The following is a 24057-nucleotide window of genomic DNA, read 5'->3' as shown; positions in this document are numbered from 1 at the left end:
GCTAAAAGTGACTCCCTACGATATACACTACTTAGTTTACCATTGGCTCTAAATGATGCCTACATATAAGACTAACAAACAGAAACCTGAACCTTGTAGTTGATAAAGAACAGGGATATCAAAGCATGCTGATTAGCAGTCTAAGCCTAATTCATTTTAGTGTGAACTGTGTTTCTGATTTTGTAGACAATTCCATTAGTGAAACACATACACTATCCTTCTGAAATGTTCTGTAAATTGCACAACGGGACAGCAAGACAAACGATGAGATCTCCTGTGCTGAGCTGGGTGAGACCTGGTCATGACTTTATTCTGCTTCCTTTCACTTTCTGATTGCTGAACATCTACAGGCCTGTCGCTCACCCAGCGTTCTATGATCTGTTTATCTGTGCACTTTCGGTTTCCTTGTCTGTCCAGCTGACTGACTGCCATGCTCTCATTTCCTGTGTCACACCTTTGCTTTCCAATGTTGCTCACTTAGTGCTAAATTGCCTTCTGCAACATCGTACAGATTACAAGGATAGGAGGAATCCTGTAGACAAACTTCCTTACCAAGCCGTACTTTCTAAATATGGACTCACCCACCATGTACCTAAGAAGAAAATCCTTTCCCAAGTATTAGAAGAACAGCAGCATTAATGATGGTAACAAGGTATTTTTTTCTTTTATTCATTTTGTTTGTTTTTTCGAGACAGATTTGTTTTATCCAACAATCGTGGCTGTCCTGGAACTTGCTTTGGAGACCAGGCTGACCTCTAACTCAAGATCACCTGCCTCTGCCTCCTGAGTGCTAGGATTAAAGGTGTGTGTGTGTGTGTGTGTGTGTGACCATTGCCCAGCCGGTAACAGAATTTCTTATCCACAGTTTTCAGAAATGCAATCAAGAGTAGGAAGCAAGAGTGCAGAAGGTGATGATGATGAGCATCAGTAAGATCTCGTTGGGGAGACAGAAGCAGGAGGATCACAATCACCAGGCAGCTTAGACTATGCATGGAGACAATCAAAATAACACAAACGAAAGAAAACAGAAGCGACACACAGAAATCTGAACAAATAATAAACAATAAAGTAGTCAATGAAGCAGAAACAGGCTTGGCTGTGTCTTCATTATCATCGACCCACAGTCTTATATCTCTCAGCGGCAGACTATGTATGTTAACATTTCATGCTTACACATACACAAACTAAGAATGTTCAAATATCACCAAGTGGAATGATTTTATGGAACATATACCTTCCTGCACATGGTTCACTACAAACCCATGCTATAACTGTGCACGTAATTGTTTTTAATATTTATGCACTTTATGGCAGACTTCCTAATATTTTACCATTCACAGATATACATCGTCATCTAACTCAGTATACTATTAACTACTGCACAGGTTTCAATACATCAACACTCTGTTGTATATTTTATAAATTCTAGGCTATAGAGCACTACAGTTGAGGACATCTTCTATTGAACTGCAGTAAAACTTCTTTAAGACCAAGTTAGCTCAGGCATAATGTTGTGTTACTTTTCCTGGCCAGGATGGGGGAGCGGGATGCGAACAGGGTAATACTCATCTGAGGTAGACACTGAGGATGCACCAAATAAATGACTCTCCCAAAGCTCTCCTTAGCAAACTGATATGTGTACTGGAGTTTCTCACAGATGTATTGGTGAGGGGTCACTTACAAAGCAGGGATAACTCAGTCAGCTGTTTCCCTGGAGAGCTCATCCTACCATTGGTAACTATTCAAGAAAGCAGCATTCCTGGTACTCTGCTCAAAATGTAGTTTAAGTTTGGAGATTGAGACGGGCCTGCTTTGATGCTTCTCTCCTTGGAGTGTTCACTCCTTCTATTTGTTGGGAGTGGTCATGTGCATTTTCTGGGAATGACTATGAGTGTAGGCAGAGACTGTTCCTTTCTTCCTGACTGCTCAAAACCCAAATAATCACACAGAAACTAGACTAATTACAACATTATTCGGCCAATGATCCAGGTGTAATTTCAAACTGTTTGGCTTAATAGCTTAAGCATATTTCTACCTAACTCATAAATTAACCCATTTCTATTCATCTGTGTATCACCACTAGGCTGTGGCCTACTAGTAAAGTTCTGGTTGGTGGCTAGCATCTTTCTCCTTCGGCAGTTACGTGTCATCTTCCTGACTCTGCCTACTTTCTTCTCTGTATCTCTGTTCAGATTTTCTGACTGACTTTACTCTACTAAGCCATTGGCTGAAGCAGCTTCTTTAATAACCAATGGTAATCCAGGTGATGGTGGCGCACGCCTTTTATCCCAGCACTCAGGAGGCAGAGGCAGGCGGATCTCTGTGAGTTCAAGACCAGCCTGGTCTACAAAGCTAGATCCAGGACAGGCTCTAAAGCCACAGAGAAACCCTGTCTCGAAAAACCAAAAAAAAAAAAAAAAAAAAAAAAAAAAAAAAACAAACAAAAAAAAAAACAAACAAAAAAAAAAACCAATGGTAATAAAACATATTCATAGCATAAAGAGGAGAATCCCACATCATGTGTATATTCTGAAATGATGTGTATCTTTTGGGGTAATGGCCATGAACATCTTCTAGGAATGACCATGTGCATCTTCTGAGAACAGCCATGTGCATTTTCTGGAGATGGCTATGAGCATCTTTTGAGGTCTATTTGCTTTTCAAGTTACCACAAACCTCCCTCTTTTTTCTAAAAGGAAATATTTAAAACACACAACAAAAAACTACGAATTGAAAAACCAAGCCAAGGAAAGAAAAAGAAACTTCAGTTTTGGCTCACTACAGCCTTGGGTATTTTACTAGAATGCTTTCTTTGACAAAGTACCATAAACATTTTTTTCATCAAATTTTCTTAACACACAAGGTTTGAGAGAATAGTAATTGCTCTTATTTATGCCATGCCATATCATTCACAGAAAGTACAAATTTTAGGACCATCAGAAGAAATAAATCCAGCTTCTCCCCAACATTTTGGAGACTTCATTTGTTCCAAGGCTTATTGATAAGTATAGTAGTTTATGAAGACACAATGCCAACCGATTCTTTATGTGTGGGTATACTTCTCTGCACAGATTTATTGTGTGTGTTTGTGTGTGTGTGTGAGTGTGTGTGTGTAGGAGAGAGATTAACATTGACTGACTTCTTCACTCTTCACCTTAGGTCTTTGAGTCAGGGTCTCTCAGTGAACCTGGACTTCCAAATTTAGCCAGGTTATAAGAATCTTTAGAATTGGGAATCAGCCTTTGTCCTTTCAATAAGAATTATCCTTCACACCACTCCAAATATAGATTTCAATTTTCCTCAAAAAGCTATAAATACTTTGAATTTCTTCCTTGGTTTTCCTTCCTTTATGTTCAGGAGACATCTTTTTTTTTTTTTTTTTTTTTTTTTTTTTTTTTTTTTTTTTTTTTTATCAGAGCTCTTGACATATCTTCTAAACTGCGCGTCTTGATTCTAGACCGATTTCTCCAGTTTTCATGTTAATCCCATTTTACCTTCTACACAGACTAAAAGGAATTAAAAAATTCTAAATCAGGCTACTGGTGTTAGAAAAACAATAATCCCCTCTTTTTATTCTGAAGGTTGTAATTTCCTAGATGCATTTGTTGAAACATGATTGTGTTTTTAACGTACATTTCTGATTTCAGATGTACATTCAGGTGAACAGGTATTTTCTGGATGCTCCCCATGTTGAACATAAATTGTTCATAAAATCTCTCCACCTTGTTTTTCCATGTTCTCTCTAGAACTGTGAGGGGAGGGGAAGTTCAGTCATGAACATAAGATACATGAGAGTGAAGAAGAGTTGAGGAGGGTGATCATACAGTGGGCATCATGGCCTCTCTTTTTTCCTTTTCATGAAATGATTCTAAGTGCAGTGCACATACCCTACCTCAGGATGTTGTGCAGTGCACACACCCTACCTCAGGATGTTGCAGAAGAAAGTGTCCCAGTTCAAAACCAGGACCTTTGTAAATTTAGTTCTACCATTTTCTCCATCTTGTCTCAATCTCTCTGTTGTCTTTTTTGCAGACATAGTCACTTACCTCAGGATCAGTAATCAAGGGATACTAGAATAATAATTAAAATCAAGATAAAACGCAGAATGTGTGTATAACTTTAATTTTAAAAAAAATCAAGAAAAAGCACAAGAATGTGTGTATGACCTAAATTTAGAGTGAGAAATAATCTAACTTCTGTCTCGTTGACAAGAATAGATTTCAGAGATAAGAAAGCTCTGAGTTTCTGTTAGGAAAATACTCTGTTCATATATTATTCAACATAATGAGATACTAACAAAATATTAAATAAACACATAATTTCTGTGAAGTCAATACCAAATTCTAGAGAGAATAACACAAATGTGGGAGATTTAGTATTGTAATTTGAAAGTAATTATACTTGAGTTGTATAAAATTATCAATGGATATTGACTGGAGACTATTTTAAAATGTGTGTGTGTTTTATTTTATTTATATATTTATTTTTAAAAAATCTTTATTTTTTAATTGTTTTTAATGAGCTGTATATTTTTCTGTGTTCTCCTCCCTTCCTCACTCTTCCCATTCAACTCTCTCTAATGCTACCAATTTACTCAGGACATCTTGTCTTTTTCTACTTCTCACGTACATTACATCAATATATGTTTCTCTTAGGGTCATCTTTGTTGTCTAGGCTCTCTGGGATTGTAAATTGTAGGCTGTTTTTCTTTGCTTTATGTCTGAAAGTCACTTATGAGTGAGTACATATTATATTTGTCTTTCTGGGTCTAGTTACCTCATTCAACATGATGTTTTCTAGATCCATCTATTTGCCCATAAATTTCAATATGCCATTATTTTTTTCCACGTTGTAGTAAATGTACCATATTTCATTATTCCTTCTTTAGTCAACGGGCATTTTGAATGTTTCCAGACAAATAATGCTGCTATGAACTTATGTGAGCACATGTCCTTGTGGTAAATTGAGCAACCTTTGGATATATATTCAAAAGTGGTATTTTTGGGTCTTTAGTTAGGTTGTTTTCTAAGTTTCTGAGAAATCACCATAGTGCTATCCAATGTGGCTTTACCAGTTTGCATTCCCACCATCAATGGAAGAGTGTTCCCTTTACCCCACATCATTTCCAGCATAAGCTGTCATCAGGGTTTTTGATCTTGGCCATTCTTACAGGTGTAAAATGGAATTTCTGACTTGTTTTGATTAGCATTCTCTGGTGGCTAAGACTGGCATTTCCTTAAGTGTCTTTCAGCCATTTTATATTCATCTGTTGAGAGTTCTCTGTTTAAGTCTGTACTCCAGTTTTTTTTATTAGATTATTTGTTCTTTTTATGACCAATTTATTGAGTTCTTTGTATATTTTGGAGATCAGCCCTTTGTTTGATGTCATATACAGGATTTTTGCCTGCAGCTGAGGATGGTCTTGATTCCTTAGCCTCATATTTATATCTCTTGAATGCTGAGATTTAAAGAGATGACATCACAGTTGGCCAATAGAAATACTTATAATAACAAACACTCTTATATTTTTAAAATACTTTGAAGACTAGTCTGGGCTAAATGATACCCTGACTTAAACAAACAAACTTGTAAGGGGAACAAAAAGCTATGTATTCTTGCTAACTACTCATTATTTAAAGAATTTATGTATTCTACTTATATTAGAATTGTGAATGTTTTTGGTGGTTTTAATTTCTTAAAAATTAAGTTTAAGTAAAACATGGCTGAAGTACAGTTTAGTTGGTAACATGTTTGCTTGGCATGAACAAACTCTGGGTTACAACTATGAATATACAACTCAGGAGGTAGACACAGTAGGTTCGGAAATTCAGAGTCATCATCAACTACATAAGAGGTCTGAGATCACTCAGATTTACATAAAAACCCTGTAGTGGAAAATACATCAAAAACATAATCCTAATATGTATTACATTTTAATATTCAATTATAAAATTACATTTGAAATTCTGGGGCATTTTTGTAGCTTTTCCTTGAAGTGAATGACTTCATTTTAAAAGTAAAAATTATAACATGCAAAATTGCCAGAAAAAAATCTGTTTGTGTTCTTAAGCTTCTTTCTTTAAGTGAAAGATATTCTTTGAAATTACATATACACTCTAATTTCATATGGCCTATTCTTTACTCTTGGTGACTTAACTGGGTCAAGAAAATGTGTCAAATTTGCTGTGTGTCATTTATGATTGAGTACATTTATAATGATTTATTGATTCATGAAGTTCACACACTTAACTGATTTTCAATGAATTATTTTTAAATAGGAAGATATAAGCGTGTAAAAGATATATAAGAAACATACATTTGAAACATGTAAAATATGTATATATTCATCCATCATTTACATTCATATGTATCATCAGGTAAAATCAAAGACATTTTAAAGTATACTTCATACCGCTCTTGATGTGAACTGTGCAAATAATCTAGCACTAAAGAATTTTTATTTTGCAGTGACATAGTTCATATGTTGTGTAGTGTTTTGATCCAAACAATGTTGAAGTTGTACTGGAAAATCTTGTTCTCTGCCCTACTTCTGACATCAAATAATTGTAATACCCTGGTGCTGACTCTATGAATCTCCTGAGGTTTTATTGCAAAGTTGCTATTTCATTCATTTTTAATATCCCCTCAAGCTGTTCCTTCTACCTTTAAAGATACTTAGTAAAAGAAACATGGAAGAACATTTCTTGGTAAACCATGTTTTGATTAATAGATGCAATTTCTTGTTTTGTATTTGAAATATTGAAATAATAAGATGCATGCAAATAAAATAATGATTTGAAGAATAGTTTTTTCTTACACTATTTCTTGGGCAATTCTCCTTTGGGCATCCTACATAATTGGCTAAGTCAAATCACTTAGCATTTAATAAAGCAAATCACACATGGGGAAAAGTATTCTTATGATAGAATTGCCTGGATGGACATGTACTCAATGGTAAAGATTTAATCAAGAATTAATATGGCAATTGAAATCAAAGACACACAGATTTGTTTGTGTTTGACCATGGTCATCATTTCTTGGAGGAGCAATGAGGACAGTCTTTGAGTGTTTTCTCCTTGGTAGACTGCACAGCACAACATTTTGAATTATTTTTTAGTAGGTAGTTGAAACAAATTGGTTGCTACTGTTTCTATTCAGACATTTGGGTCAATAGGCCCAAGTCAGTTTCTTCCAGGGTCATCTCCTAGATGTTAGGATTTAAATGATACAGAAGGAAATGTTTCCATTAAAGAAGTGAAAAATACCCCTGAGGGGCAGGAATAAGGTCTAAGAGAAATGGTCACTTTTGACAAGAAAGAGAGAATAGAGTTATATGCAGAAAAAATAAAATAAGACTGTTGTTTTATGACAGTTAAATAGTATCCATGTAACAGCTTTTGTTGGTTATAAATTCTCTATGTTTTCATAACTTTGTTGATGTACATTCTTTATCTGATTCATATGGGAGAAAGAACAGAGAATTCCTAGCTTCATCCTTAGAAAGACTCTCGCATGAAGAACACTTCCACCAGAAGCCATCAGTGGCTGGGATCTTTGAAAGGTCTTCAAGTAGATGCTTCATTGAGATTTTATATATTTTCCTTTAATTATCACCTGTAATTTCCTTTCTCAACATAGCTTTGTCAATTGAAAAAAAATATAAAATTTGAAGTAAAATAGTAAAAACAGTCTTTGGGGGATTTTTTTTCTCTTTGTTTCATAGATGGCTACTCATGGCACCACTTGTGTAGACTTTGAGAAACTTAGTTTCCTCATCTTTCAACTGTCTCTGGACTATGGTCTTATCTGTGTGCTTTCCCCCTGATTATATTGTCAGCTGTGATGATCCAGATTTACTGTCCTCGTGATACAAATAGAGTCAGTGGAAAGACAGAACTCCACCTGGAGCATTGCCCACATTGGAATGACCTCTGGCTGAATCTGCGAGAGATTTTCTTGAGTGATGACTGATGTGGAAGTTTCCACCCCATCTGGGCAGCAGGACTTCCTGGGAAGGTATTCCTGGAGTGTATAATAAAGGTGGCTACGCACGAGCCTGTGAGAGAGCCCACAAACTTACTATTGGAGTTCTGCTTAAGTTCCTCAATGATAGATTGTGACCTGGAAGTGTAAAGCAAATAAACCTTTTAGCCCTAATTGCATTTGGTCAGAGTGTTTTAGCACAGCCACAAAATGAAACTGAACATACCTCTTACGATCTAAATCCTTTATACGTAGATATGTATTTATACAGACACAGCTGCACACTGTCTTTAAACATTGTTCATGATTTTTCAATATGTCATATACTTTGACATGTTTTCCATGATATCCTTAAATACTGAAGTAATTTTGGAAGCCTAAATGATTTATCAACTTCACCATCATAATTTTTCTTAATTGAGTACTATAAACTATAACCATTTTTTTATTGTTTTGGGTAAAGAAAATAAAGTTAGAAGAGTCACAGCAGATGTATAAACAAGAGTAAAATTCAAATGGTAGCAAATATTCCCTCTTCTGTAGGTTTAGTTACAGAAGCAGAATGATCTCCTTACATAATTTGGAATCATGGCTCTATGAAGTGTGACAAGCCCACAAATGAAGCCAAAGCACACCGACATTTACTAATTTCCTCCCGTCTCAGCAGAATGTGTATAATTGTCAGCCACAATCAGACCTTCCTAACATACCTTCTTTGTGGCCCCACTTCACTGTAAGCAGAATGAAGGCCACCTGCTATTAATTCTCTCATGATTTGCCTGGCTGACTAATGAGAATTGCCAGAACAAAACTGGTTTTACACAATTAATCCTAAACACATTCTGTTAGCCTGTGTTAAAATACTTCACTGTCGAACATTGGGAGCAAGGCAACATAAGCGCCAAGAAAGGGTACACTATGTGAAATATGTAATTAGAAACAGCCACAGTAACAAAATGGAGTCACACGCACATGTAGCAGGCATGTCTGGGAGAAACTGTTACTGGAACGCTGGGAAGCCGGCACTTAGCTGACATGGATTTTCCTCTGACTATCCACTCTTCATTGTATCTAGCAAATTAGCGAGTGTCTTAGCATGAGCGCCATACTCCTGGGAAGGGGCAATGATTTCTTCGCCTCTCACTCATATTCCGGATTGACAGTTCCCTAGGGGGACAGCCGAAGTAAATTTAGACCTGTCCTGATGGAGGCGAGTCAGCTCATTAGCAGCTGCCTTCACAGCACTTTACCTTCGGCTCACAGATGGAGACAAGGGCTCTTTGAAGGCGATTCTGAGGCAGCGTCGCGTGGAGCAGCATAAGTGGGGTTTCAGCAAAGTATCGTTCCCCTGGAAACCAAGTGTAACAAATACCCTGTTGTCATCAGCTCAGGATGCCTATAGTTCACACATAAATGCAGGGCTTGAGCAGAAATTTGCACAGTGGATTCCTGTGTGAAAGGTACACATAAGCAAGAGGTCTTAAAGATGGTCAATCAGACTCTTTAGGGAGCCTTGAAGTCTTTTGAAAGAGCAGAATGTTAAAATGGCTGACATAAATTACCACTATATGACGTATGTGTGGCACAGTGTTCCTGTGTGAAATACACTATTCCTTCATGCAATTTAGAGAGAATTCAATTTTAATTGAATTAGATAATGTTTTACTATAGAGGCCTATCTTGTTAATTTAAATCCCAAGGTTCTCACTTTTGGGAGCAATCATAGCAGAATTTTATTTTATTAATAGTTTAACTCTACCTACATTCATTAGATTCAATACACTAGTGAAAAGGGTGCTATCTTCCACAGTGAGTTTTCTTTGACTGCAGTTGTCCCTGTGGTTCTGTAGGCTCTATATCTGTAGATTTAACCAAATATGGATAATAATACTTGAAAAGTTTCTGCATTGAATATGTATAGGCTTCTTTCCTTCTCATGAGTAACTTAGAAATACAAGAATTATTTAGATTCCGTCTTCAACATATTAAACAAGCCGGGGTGAATTAAGCAACGGCAAGAAGAGATTTGGTAATCTCTGTGTTCTAGTGTAGAATGGTTTGTGTGACAGAGTTAAGCATTAATGGACTTCGGCATCCAAAGGTGTTTCTGAAAACCGTGGACACCCAGGACAAACTGTGCAATATGAAAGAGAGAAAATATGTGATAGTGTTTAAGGTGTGTCTGACAACTTACATCACGTGTGTACTCTGGATATTTAAATACAGACTTAAATAAGGAGTAAAATAGCATCTCTCAGGACTTAACATTCGTTATAAAACAGGTCCTAAGGATGAGTCTTACACACAAAAGCTCATAAAAAGCTAATTTTACATATTATACAGACTACAGGATTTGCTGAACAGCAGGAAGTTAAATTTATTTGTTAATTTCTAACATTCCTAACACCAAGCTCAGATATGGCTTAGCATGAAAACATCATTACTGCTTTGCATATCTTAATCCAATAACTTAATGTTTTTAAGTCAAAATTGTAGTATTTCTGAAAAATATCAGTGGCACTAGAAATCAGCAGTCCTTTTACTATTTCTGTACTTATTATCAATCTTTCCCACACTTCCTAGTTGAAGTTTCACTCATTTTGAGTGACATGGTCTTTATTAAAAATGTTCTAAAACTATCAGATCCATGAGATATATTATCTTGAAACTGCATAAAGAACAATGGAGACATAAAAGGTCCCAGGTCACTTTTCTGTATGCACACCAAGCCAGGTCTTTGAATATTCCTTCTCCTTATTTAATCACTAGTTTATGGTAGGCTACAATTCAACTCTACCTAATTAGTCTTTACAAGCATAATGGTTGATTAGTTAATCGAGACACATGTACTTACTTAACTGCAATTTGATCTACTTATGTTTGAAATATGGCTTTTCACATTCTCAACTGTCAGAGAATGAGACTCTTCCTTTTTAATTTCTTGCATAGTTAATGTCTCCTTGGCTTGAGCATTACTGGATCATAGCAGAGTCTGCTCTGTGGATTCCTGACACATACTGGTCTTCACTCTTTAACTGTTATTCACACAGTTCTAAGTGCACTACAAAAAAATGCTGAAGTTGAATGTTTTTCTTCCACTCTGTGTTACTAATGGGATTTTACCAAGGAGCATGACCTCTAATCATATTAATATTTAATCAAGCAATAAACATGCCTTGCTGTGAAGCTCAAAGGCAACCAAATTCTCTCTAGTGATGATTTTTCTATTAAATTGACAAGGATTTCTTTTGCTTTATCTCATTATTGTAAAATTGGGGTAAATGTCTTAGTGTTCAATTCCCTGTAAGTGCCCTAAGGGCCTCTTCTTAACTCTCCTACCTAAATGAATGAAGTATACAAAAGTGAAATTTAATACACTCCCCCAAGCTTTTTCAGATATGACCTAAAAAAGAAACCTATAAAAGACATTGTGGACTTACTGCATGAGGGCTTTGAATAAAAATAAGAAAAGATACACAGTAAATATTTATAAGTTCTAGCATTATAAAATATAACATTTATTTAAATATCACATTTATTTAAAGTCTTACAGGGAAAGAAATACTGATTTTTAGGTAAAAGGAGAAAATGGTCCATTATATTCACATTATATTTTGATATCTGTCTCTGAAAATATGGGGCAAGAAAAAACTGCACAGCTACACTATCATGTTCTGGAGAACATACCTAAAATATTCCAGACCACTTCCTGGTCATCATTATGGGGCACTGAAAAACTGCACAAAGATACTGTGAGTCCCGTATACTTTTTCTTCTCTTAAAAGTCATCTGAACTTCTCTATTTCCTTCCTCATGTGTATTGACCTTGGATGCTCTCTGCTTCCTGAGTGTGCAGTTGAAACCAGAGGAGATCACTATAGCCCAGGAAACTGTGTCTCCTGTGAGTTCTTACAGAACACAGTCAGCATTCCAAGTTCATAGACATACCTCACGTCAATGGATTCCAGCAGGCACATGAAATCAGCTAAGCCAGGATCCTATTTGTCTTTGGGAAAATGAGATGAATGATGTTGGAACCCTGGCAAAGTTGTTTCTTTCATTAATTAGCAATCTTATTCTTTGTGTTTAGCTTTGTCTTTTAGTCAAAAGCAGAAAAGCTAGTTAAGCATGTTTCCAGAAAAAGGTACGTGTGTATTTGTGTATGCGTGTGCGTGCGCACAATGAAGTGTGGTTTAGGGCGGCAGGCACATTATTAGATGGGAGTTAAACACGACTGCTAGGTTCCCCTTTCAGTGCAGACTTCTGTGTGGGGTGTGTGTCTTTTGATGCGTGTGACACGCGACACAAGTGACACTTACCAAGCTTTCGCTCTCTTATCTAAAAGGATATAGCTGCTTCTGTGTAGCACCTGGTCTTCATGAAACAAAATACTCTTTTCTGATCTCTATGCTCTACACAGTGTCTGCTTTGCTTCGCTAGCCTGATGCTCTGTCTTCCTAGTTTGTAACTGACTAAAGAAATGAGAGACCGATAAACACTTGCTCTGAAAGAATTCCTTTCTCTTATGAGAGTTTATTGCCTTGATTTCCCCCCCCCCATGATTCCCTTTTGTTTGATGGAGGAGAGTTATCTGTCTATGTTTCTTTCATTGGTTAATTAATAAAGAAAACTGCCTTGGCCCTTTAAGAGACAGAAAATTAGGTAGGTGGAGTAGACAGAACAGAATTGTGGGAACAAGGAAGTAGAGTTGGGGAGACACTTCAGGCAGTCGCCATAGTGAGTCTCCATGCTTCTTCTCTCCAAGATGGACGCAGGTTAAGATCTCTCCTGGTAAGGCACCCCTCATGGTGCTATATAAATTATTAAATATGGGTAAAGCAAGATATGAGAATTAGCCAATAAGAGGCTGAAACTATGGGCCAGGCAGTGTTTTAAAAGAATACAGTTTCCGTGTAATTATTTCGGGTGTAAAGCTAGCCGGTAGCCGGGTGGCGGGACACAGCCCACTGTTTCCTTCAACATTTGTTCATCTAAAATAATTCGCTTTCAAAATGAATGTGTATGACTCTTTTGAGGTCTTTGCTATCACACGGAAAATTTCTAACTTGCATTATATTTTGAAGAGTCAGAAGAAGATACCTCTATTTCAGAGGGAATTTAAGCAAAGCTCAGAATACGTGGTCTACAAAGTGAAACTACTGCTGGAGACTTATTAAGTCCTAGTTTCAGACAAATGGTGTCGGGTACGGGAATAATTCTCAACATTAATGCTCTTTAACTCAATTTCCACTAACAAGAACTACTGGGGAAAAAAACTATTAAAAATCTATTACCTGTTGTTCAGGAACCATCACTGCATTTTCCAGAAGCTTCTAACAAGCAGTTGACTGTGACTGGGTGATGCTCAGTGGGGGCGAGGCCTACTGGAATCGACATTTTCCACCCTCACTTAAATGACTAAATCCTTGTTCAATTAGATCAGGGGATTTCATTTCTTTTTGAGTCTTTATAAGTTTCTGATACAGAAATGATCCAAGGCAGAACACTTAAGAAAATTAAGCAGTCACAACACTTTCAAACAGTGTGCATTGCACCCTGTGGAGGGCACTCACAGACCATCAAACCCAGCCCGATGCTCCCTGGTTATCATTTTCCAGGCAAACTCTGACTCGTTTGCTTTATATCCACAAAGTATTCCTGAAGTAGATCCTACATAAAGGAACTGAGACAGAAATGAAGGTAACCCCTCTTTCTTAAGATCTTTTAACCACTTGGGATCAAGTCACAAAATTACTTGATAGGTAATTCAACAAATCTAATTTTCTAACATAAACAATTAAATACACAATAAGAAAAATTATTAGTAGAATGCCTTTATTTTAACAAGGGTCATATTTAATGACACTGGACTCCTATGGGCGAGAAAGCCACTCTAGAGAAGGTTAGAAGCTGTTAATCTCTTGGAGAAGTGGGAAGAAGGATTATCTCTTTATGAATGGGAATAAATGAGACCCTAAGGTCAACATGATCATAGCCAGATAGTCTGAATGCTTTGCAGTCTATAGAAGGACAGCTTGTGAAATAGTCAGGGATCTCTTCTCTAAAACCAATACCATTAACATTGAAGGAAAATACTGACTTGGCCATGTGGGTATTATTCAGACACACAATCAAATTAAAAAGTAAAGTCCACGCTAGAGAGAACAAGGAACCTCAGTATTTTGACCACAACTCTAAAGACCTGGGAATCTGACCTCGTACATGGCATGTAAGAAGAAACATTTTCAAGTTTAGGGAGGATTTTATCTGAGAAAATAAGGTATTATCTAGGTAAAGAGGTAATTATGGAAGAAGAAAAGTAACATTTATAAAAATATTTTACAATATATGAAAATTTATTAAAATATCAATCATTCACTGGAATGCTAAGAAACTGATAAAATCATATACGAGAAGATTGAGAGCATCCAATGCTTGGATATTTTCTAAAAAAGCTTGAAAATTTCATGTTTATGAGGTTTCATTCAAATAAATATATAAATGCCAATGTAGTTTACTGGTGTTATATTTCAAGACTCATTAAAGGTATTTTTTGTATTTTCAGTTTTCATGTTCTAGTTGTAAAATTAATACACAATTCAACATTTTATAAAATATAAAAGAAAAGGGCAGTAGGTATTTTACTAAGTAAATAAATTCCAAAATTGACTACTGTGACCAAAGGAATGGTTTTGAAACTTATAGCTGCTTCTATTTGAATGGTACATTTTAACATGCTAAGCCTAGAGCCATATTATCTACATATATAGATAAAATTTCTGAATCAATAAAATAGGAGTCTCAACTGCCATTTATATTTTATCAAAATATTATAGATGTGGGAATTGGAGGATGAAAGAGAAAGCCTCATCATTTGAAAGAATGATGCAAAATTATTTGATAATAACACCCACAGGTAAAACAGTATCCTAATTGATCAAGTGCTTATTTTTATTCTACTGTTTAGATCAGATTAAGTAAAACATACTAATTTTCTCAGTTTAAACTTATGTAGCTATGAGCACATACAATTTTGTTATATTTTTAAAATATATGTGAGACTGTAAAGTGTGATACTGGGTTAAGACTTTATCTTCTGTCATTAGTGTCTGAGTTGAGGGAGGGCGAAAGGTATTTTCTGAAGTCAGTGTTGTCCTGAACACAGCTTCACTTGTTTGTGCTACAAGGATCCTGAACTGCTTGTCACAGCTGTCAGACTCCACTTGCTGAGGTGCTGAAATCTGAAAGGAAGCAGAGAAATGCAATGAAAAACTTTGTTTCTCTACTGTTCCAAACGAGAGCTCAATCTGGAGAGACAAGGAATCCTCGGAGCGTGAGAACCCTGTAAATCACGACACGAATCTCCATGCCAGCTGCTGATAAACCATGCCTTAGTTCTCAGGATGAAAGTTGCAGACCCGTTTCCCTGGAACTGGGACAAGCAGATAGATGTAAGAGCTACTTTCCATGCTGAACCGAGGTCTAAAAAGCAATGTTTTCTATTCTGTTGCTTTCCTCTGAATTTCTCTGAAGGTGTTTGCACAGCACATGATTTCAAATGATCCTAGGAACTCATCATTTTGAGCTGTCATGTTTTTTCAGAGAAAATGACTTAGAAGTGTCTTCCCGACATTTGGGTATTTAACTTGGGAACTTTTAAGTTTGATTTCACTTCACTGCTTATACATTAGATGAAGGACATTTCTGAGGGAAGCTTAATTAAATTCACTGTCACTAGGGGATGTTTGCATCAGTATTCCTCTTTCCCCAAGGTCCCCAAGTCATATTAGGACACCATGAAGCATTCCCAGTTAATGATACTTGCCCAGTGAAGATTTTCTCACGGTACAAATAACTGGTAACCAAATGGCCTATTATCATGTTCATCATGCTGTTTTGAAATAAAGTGTTTTTCCAAAGTTTCTTGGCTCTCAAAATTATCCCCTTTAAAATATAGATTGGTTACATTTAGAAATAAATTTTGTCAACAACCCGTTAGCTGTTGTATGCATATTTTTTTCATTCAATTCTACATTTAGAAACTTGAATTTTGTCAAAATGTTGAAAGCTTAGCAAGTCAATGCAAGAGTTTAAAATACTGTGTTTAAAATATCAAGACTCCAGGATGTAGATGATGCATGTTTATAATCCAATAATTATTAATGTACATGTATAAGTTCTTGTGACATTTTCCCTACTTTTAGATATCCAAGTTATAGTAAAAAGTTCATATAACTCATAGTACTACTTAGTCTTGGATAACTTTTATGATATTTTTACTATTTATAATATTGCATTTTGAATTAATTATTATTTGTATATAAATAAGTTTACTAGCATCTCCATAAGTTCAATTCTGATTTCACAATATAAACAGAAATGGTGTGTGCTATTTGTTTTAATGTAAAAATCTAGTCTTTCTCTACCTGAGAAAAGCCTCAATCTCTATCACTTGCTCCATCTACAAAACCCACAAAACCCAAAGTAAAAGAAGAATGTGTGTGTGTGTGTGTGTGTGTGGTATAATGTGTGTGTATAATGTGATAATTCTAAAACATCAAGGTTATCCTGTTACGTGTAATTCTTGTTTTCTTCATGTTTCATGTTTGTAAAGGAAGACACAATAATTTCAATAGATGTCTCTATGCATTTTGAGAAACCAAACAATTGTGACAGCAAATAAATATGTTTATGTATGAGTATGTTCTGTGATTGCTTTTTATGTGGGCATGTGTAATCAACTGAAATTGCAATACATATTGCCAGAATTTATCATTGAGCTGAGCTTTAGTGTACACGAACTTTAACCTTATGTCAAGAGTGGATCCTAACACTCAGGATATCTCATTCACTGTACAATTCAAGCTGCCAGCTTCCAAGTTGTCTCCACAGAGCTGTACCTGTCACTGACAAGAACTTCTCCACTTCTACTTTTGGTTGGGCTATCTGACTACCAAAGTACAGTCACTACACTTGATGAATCATACCATCCATATCTTGGCAAGGATATACTGCCAACAACAGCATTTCTTTGGAAGACTGTCAGCATTAATATATTTCTGCTTTTATTTTAAGTAAAAACTTGAAATCAAAAGATTTTTTCTATTCTTCTTATAAGTTTATAATAAATCCTCTGAATTTTCTTGAAATATACTTGAGGGTAATATTTTATTTCTTACTAATTTCTTATACCTAATCCTTCAATTAATATAGTGTTGCAATTTTCATCATAGTATGTTCTATGATTTTCTTTAGTGCTTAGTTGTGAGTCACACTATGCTAGTTCTTCTATGATATTAAGAATTTGCATTAGTTCTCTTTGCTATAGCAGAAGACGAGAGAAGGTGTTTGCTTAGAGCAGTTTGGATACTAGAGTATAAACCTCCTAGTTCTCCCTACAGCCAGGGCCTCCTCAGTATGTTATTCTTAGACTTAAGTTATCATACTACCATGTCTATAACTGAGACACCACATAGAGGGACATTAAGTCAGAGTATAGAGGAGAATCTAACAGCTCAGTTCTGCAGAAGAACCCACAGTTTCACATGAACTACTTAGCAGCATTGAGGATTCTTAAAGTAATACCCCCAATGCAGTATGCTGTATGCTTCAGTTTCTGAATGTCCCACCATCTTGACTTTGGTTCACTATGGACTAACTTCCAACACTGCAACATATAGGAACACATCTAAATAATATACTAACTGTAATATTTAGCCCTAGGCTGCAAGGTTTATGTTTAATTCATGATACAAAATATATGTATTCCATACCAATAGTCCCAAAGCCTTATCCCTGCATCAGTGAAAAGTCCAAAATCAAGAGCTCATCTGTGATTCAAGACAACTTCATTTCAGCTATGGACTGTAACCATGACAAAACATAATAGATTATGAAGAGAGTAAACTTTTCTGTTTTAAAACAGAAATACAGAAGTAGGAAAGAATAAGTGACTCAAAAAAAAAAAGACTAACTTAGCAGAGAAGGCCTTAAATATTAAAGCTCTATCAGGGGTCAGGCATGGAAAAACACACTGTATATCAAACATGTGTGTGTGTGTGTGTGTCTGTGTGCATGTGCTCATGCACAAATACATACACACACACACACACACACACACACACACACACACACACACACGTATGAAATCAGGACAGCCTGCTACAGTTACAAAGCTTTTTGCACATTTTATAACACAGAATGACAATCTCCTTCCTCATTCAAATTTTGTTCATTTTTCATTGTCATAACAAAACTTCTGAGACCAAGTATGTTATTTTATATTGTTGTTTATTTTACTCAGTTTTTGCAAACAGAGAGCCATACATTGGCATGGTTTATGTGTCCAACCTTTGATAGGGGTTCCTCATGGGGGATGACTTCATGACAGGAACTCATGTGAGAGGGAGAACTCATATAGAAAGTGAGGAGTTCCAGAGACACTGGGGATGGGCCAATAACACACTTTCAGAACAACTTCTGATCATTATTTGCAGATATTCCTTCAAAATCAGGTCCACGGTGTCATATGACTTCTCATTGTTTTCTGTGTCTTACGTTCTCCAACTCCCCTTATATAGACACGTTGAGGACCAAGGTTGCAATATAGCAGAATTTAGTATAAATATAGGAAAATGAAATAATAAAAAAACTCATGTTATTAGTAAATCTGGTGATCTTGTGGTACAGTGGATTATGGACCATGATTATTAAATGAGATCAATTATGATTATCAATTATGTCCATCTCTTTCCCCATCCCACTGGTTGCTCTTGATATAAGATTAAAATGTTTCAGCATGCGATTGAATATAAAGGATTAAAGATGCTCAGTTTTCTTTTAAATTTAGCAAAATGATTACAATAGAGGTAAATCTGGAAGTAGATCTTGGGATATTTTATGTTTTCTATCTGTCAGTGAGCAATTTGATCTGTTCATAAATCTCTCATCCTCAAAGTGTTAAATTAATAAAAATATAATTGTGCCATTTTCTCTCATCATTTTCTAATATATCCCATATACCCTGCTGTACCCTGTTCTTTTTAATAGTTGCTATTTTTTTAAATTGTTATATATAAAACTCACACATGTACATATATACATGTATTTCTAAATTTATAAATACAATCGTGATAGTCTGCATAATAACAATAAAGAATAATTATGTGTATGTGCTCATTTTCAGATGAACAATTATTATCTTAAAATGAATGATTTTTAAATCATAAATGCTTATAACCTAATATTTAATACTATAGATACATTATGTAATATGTTTCAATTGTAGTATAATTTTAAAAGTAAATAACATTTAAATTACTTCTGCACTAGTATGAAATAATATTTCACAGAAAAATAAGAATATATGAGCTAAGAATGCCAATTATTCATTAGAGGAATTTCATGGTTTAATTCCTTTGGTACAAAACTGACATAGTAATCAATAATGGCTTCAAATTATTAAGCAGATGTTAATGCCTAGGATAAAAATTGCACTTATTTCTTAGGATTTAATGTTTAATCAAGTGAATAATATTTAAAGATGAGAGCTATGTTCTCTATTATAACTGTGTGTGTCACACATATGTATAATTCAAGTTCATAGTTTAAAACTTCAAGGAAAATAAAAACTTGTCATTTATACATTATTAATGTTCATTAAAATATTTTAACAGTGTTAGGAGACATAAAATATAACAAGATATAAAAAAAATATATAATCCTAACTGAATAAGGCTGACTACCTAAATTATTCAATAGAAATAAAATGTCATGGAAAAAAAAGGTAAGTCACGCATTACGAAAACATGCTAAAATATATTGTGAAAGTACTGATAATTGAAATATATGAACTTTAATGAAAATTAAAGTCACTTTGATTAATACTGAAAAAGCGCTTTTGATGTAGAAAGGAGAAAAGCCATTATCAGACATTTGGCTATTTATACAAGCAAAATAGCTTATTTAAAAATTTTAAAAACAGTTATTAGATTAAAAATAATTTTGAAAATAAAGAAATTCAAAATTCTTTGTAAACAAAACTAAAACACAATTGGCTAATCTTTGGCTGAAGAATGTAAGAAAAGGGTTGCTGTCCCTTTGTTGTGTAGCAACTGGGTACACGTTGGGGAAAAATGGAGTGTGGTTAAGAAATTTTGACATTTGATTACAGATGACATGATTTTGGCAACTGGAGACTCCTCAGTGATGATTTTACCACAGCAATCATCACCTGAATGGCTGTTTTTGCTAGGAAATCTTTTCAGAAAAACTAAGGAAATAGTATGCTAGTTTAATGTTCCTCATTTTAGCTGAGTAGTTAGAAAAGTGGAGAAGACTTGAAATGAAGAGTAGATCACATCATATCTTCCCCTCAAATAACATGCCCCCCCAAATAACATGGAGTAGATAGAGAGCTATTAATCCATGAGTAGGGAAGGAGAGGGAGTGAGTTCAAGGATTCTGAACTCACACCCAGTAACTAACTTGCCATGGTGAAATTAAGTATTAAGGCTCTGAGTGAAGGGCCCCATGACAGTATTCACCAGAGCCTCTTAACGCAGGCAAGATTTAATGCCAAGGAGATATAGTCACTAATTCTCAAAAAAAACTTAGGACAGAGTATAAGGAGAAATATCCCATCCATTGAGGAGCAGTGCAATGAAGTCAGCATTATCCTATGCCTTAAAATGTTATATTTGCACCAGTGAAACTCAATATTGGTTGGAGGTAAGCACGGACCTATTCCCTAAGTATAGCAACAATGGAATGGTTCTATCAATTTGCTCCTTTTTTCAGGATGATATAGCTATTTGGATTTTTGTTGTAACATCTATTTCCTGTAGTTAACTTAAGAGTCCGAGTCCATGAATGAATACCAGAATAGTACCATTATAGAGTACCATTACAGAACCGGAAGTCATGGTTCTGCTATTGTGCTACATCTGTCTCACTGTACTGTGAAACCAAGTCTGATAACACTGATGGGTTACTGGGAGACTCACCCCCTCTTTTCCTCTCCTCAACTGATGCTCCGGGCAATAAAAACAATTTGTACTATTTTGTAGGAGCCCAGGACAGAATCTCATGATTGTAACATAGTAATGGAATCCTGACTTTCTTCACCAATGGTTAATGACTACAGATAGAGTTTTGATATACCCATAGTCACAAGCAGAAGTTGGAAGAGGCGATGGCTCCTTGATGGATTCTCCTCATTCATACTGAGCAGCAACAGCTACAGATTTTGAATCAGTTGGTCTGGGGCACATTTCAGTGCTGACACAGTGCCATGATATCAAGACTGCCTGCCCTAGAGCAACGTACATTAACAATGTCAATGTCAGATTACACCGAATGAAGCAAACACCTGAACTTTCAGTGTACAAACAATAATAGACCGATAAAACATCAGAAACTTCCAGAGGCACAAGATCTCTGCTAAGACATAAAATTATATTTCAGAAAGTAATGATATTGCAACCAGTACACTTTAACTTTCAGAGAATATGAAGAGCTTATTTCAAAGAAATCCAATGAACTTCCATAGAACACAAAGGAATGAGTCAATACTTTAATCAGAAAATCTTAACGGAAAGATCCCAGTAATTAAACAATGCAAACACGTCTCTTAATCTAAAAGATGTACACACCAGACTCTGAAAATAGAGTGGTCATCAATAGCAGAATAAATCAAACAGAAATAAAAAGGAATCTGTGTGTTTAAGAACAGGTTTTTGGAAATACATTGTCAGATGGAATAAAGAAGAAAATGAAGAAGAATGAAGCCTGGTGTATGAACTACAGGAACAACATAAACAGAACAAATGTGTGAGTTGCTAGGGTTCATGAGACGCTTGGCAGGAGATGAGAAAATAGGAATTTGGGTGCTAATTCCTATTTTCTAGACAGTCACAGATGGTATTTGAGTATTAAATCCCGAGAATTAGTGAAGTCTGTAGGCGTCAAAATAAATAGAATAGAGAGTATCATGGTGTTTCTTTCCCCAACAGAAGTGTAATGAGAAAATGGATGGAGTCTATATCAATTCTTTCTCTTAGGCCAATTTAAAGTGCTCAGTTCACTCATACCCATGTATGAATGTTCCTTCTTTCTCTACAAAAATAGAAAAGCATTTGGTAAATCCAAATAAACAAAGTACATAATCATTTGTGACGACTGAAACACTTAAAACATTTCCACCTTCCCTTTTCTTCTTCCAAAGTCTCAGTGTACCACACCCCTTCCTCTCTTTTGAAATCAGGGCATTTATAGAATTATTCATCCTTTTCAATATATTGCATATATAATGTACTAAACATATATATATATATATATATATATATATATATATATATATCCTACTTTCTCATACAAAATCCTATCTGAATGGCTTTTTTCTCCAAAATTTGTTCATACATGTGGACATGTGGACATGTATATGCATGTATTCTGTACTCTATACTTCAACAAAGTAGGTTTTGTTCATTTTTAGATTCTAGGCTTTTTCTCACAGGGTTCACCTTACATAGAATCTGTTTATTATAAATCTCTGTTTTATATATATATATATATATATATATATATATATATATATATATATATATATATATAAATTCTGAAATACATAAGTACATCCTGTTCAGTTTTTATACTTAGTTTCAGGACTAAGTATTTGGTATTGGATAACCAAATGATGTGTTCTTCCTTCAAGTAAACTATTTCTCCTGCTCTCACTATTCCTTAGTGGCCTATAGTTCTTTATGGTTGAGGCCTTCTAGACTTTTTATACCAAGACATTTGGAATTTATATTTAAGAACAGAGAATTTTCCCTTCTTAGTTTTCTTTAAGGGGCTGGCCACTGGGAGTTTGACCATGCTCCAGTAAGAATATGAACAACACAAATTGGAATTTTTCTCCTTTTTCTTTCTCTTTTCTTTTATTTTGTTTGGGAGGTTTCACAGGTAGGGCGTTGGACATTTGAGGACTGGAATTGGAAGTAAGTGTGACTGGAGTGCATGATGTAAAATTTTCAAATTATTAATAAAAATATTATGTTGCAAAAAGAATTGATATCATTCTTGTTTTAAATCTCTTATCTTTTCCTTATTGTTTTATCTACTTTCAAACCTTTCCTTCCTTGTTCAGTCTTCTTGTTTATTTTTCATGAAATGAACTTTTCCATCTCCTCCTTGGTAAAAGACATAAAACTGCAATTTCATTGACAAAAATTCAAATGCTTAGTATGTGTTGACTTGAGTTTATTTTTCCTGATTGAGTTTTGATGAAAATAAATGCACTCATTTAAATACGAAACAAACAAACATAAAAACAAGAATGGTGATAAACAAAATTACAATTAATACACCTTTCACCCTTCTCTTATAGAACATATTCATGAGTTATAGATATTAGTAGATACTTTACAACATCTGATCAAAATCATGAGATAAAATAAAGAGAAAATAAAAGAATGAAGATGAATTACTGCCGAGCAACATGTGTATCATCAAATTACCATGAGAGGCCAAATGGGCCGAATACAAGCCTTCATTTCCACATGTATTTCTACTTTGATTTTTACAGGTTGTTGTTATGCCGGAACATCGCCAATAAAATTAACTTCTTGGAAATCTTAGTTCCCGGATTATTTCTATGAATGAAAAGACAGCACCTGTGTTCATTATTCCCCAATATGGCAGAGAACTTACTTCATGAAAAACTGAACAGTGGGTAAGATCCTTATATTTAAATACCATCTATTCTTCTCAAAGAGAGAAAGATATTCTCATTGTAATGAATAAAATTCTCCAGCAATTTTTGAACTTTTATTAAAGTGTTCATTTTATATAGACTTTAATATAGAAAATGTAGCCATTATATAAATTATATCAATTTAAAAAGCTGAAGTTGTATCTCACTCTAGATATCACTCAATATACTTTAAGTATTGACTTTTCAGCCTACTTTCTGATACAAAATCCTATCTGAATGGCTTTTTTCTCCAAAATTTGTTCATACATGTGGACATGTGTATGCATGTATTCTGTACTCTATACTTCAACAAAGTAGGT

Source organism: Arvicola amphibius, chromosome 10 (assembly GCF_903992535.2).
Source record: "Arvicola amphibius chromosome 10, mArvAmp1.2, whole genome shotgun sequence".
Lineage (NCBI taxonomy): Eukaryota > Metazoa > Chordata > Mammalia > Rodentia > Cricetidae > Arvicola > Arvicola amphibius.
Note: the sequence above shows the minus strand (reverse complement) of the source record.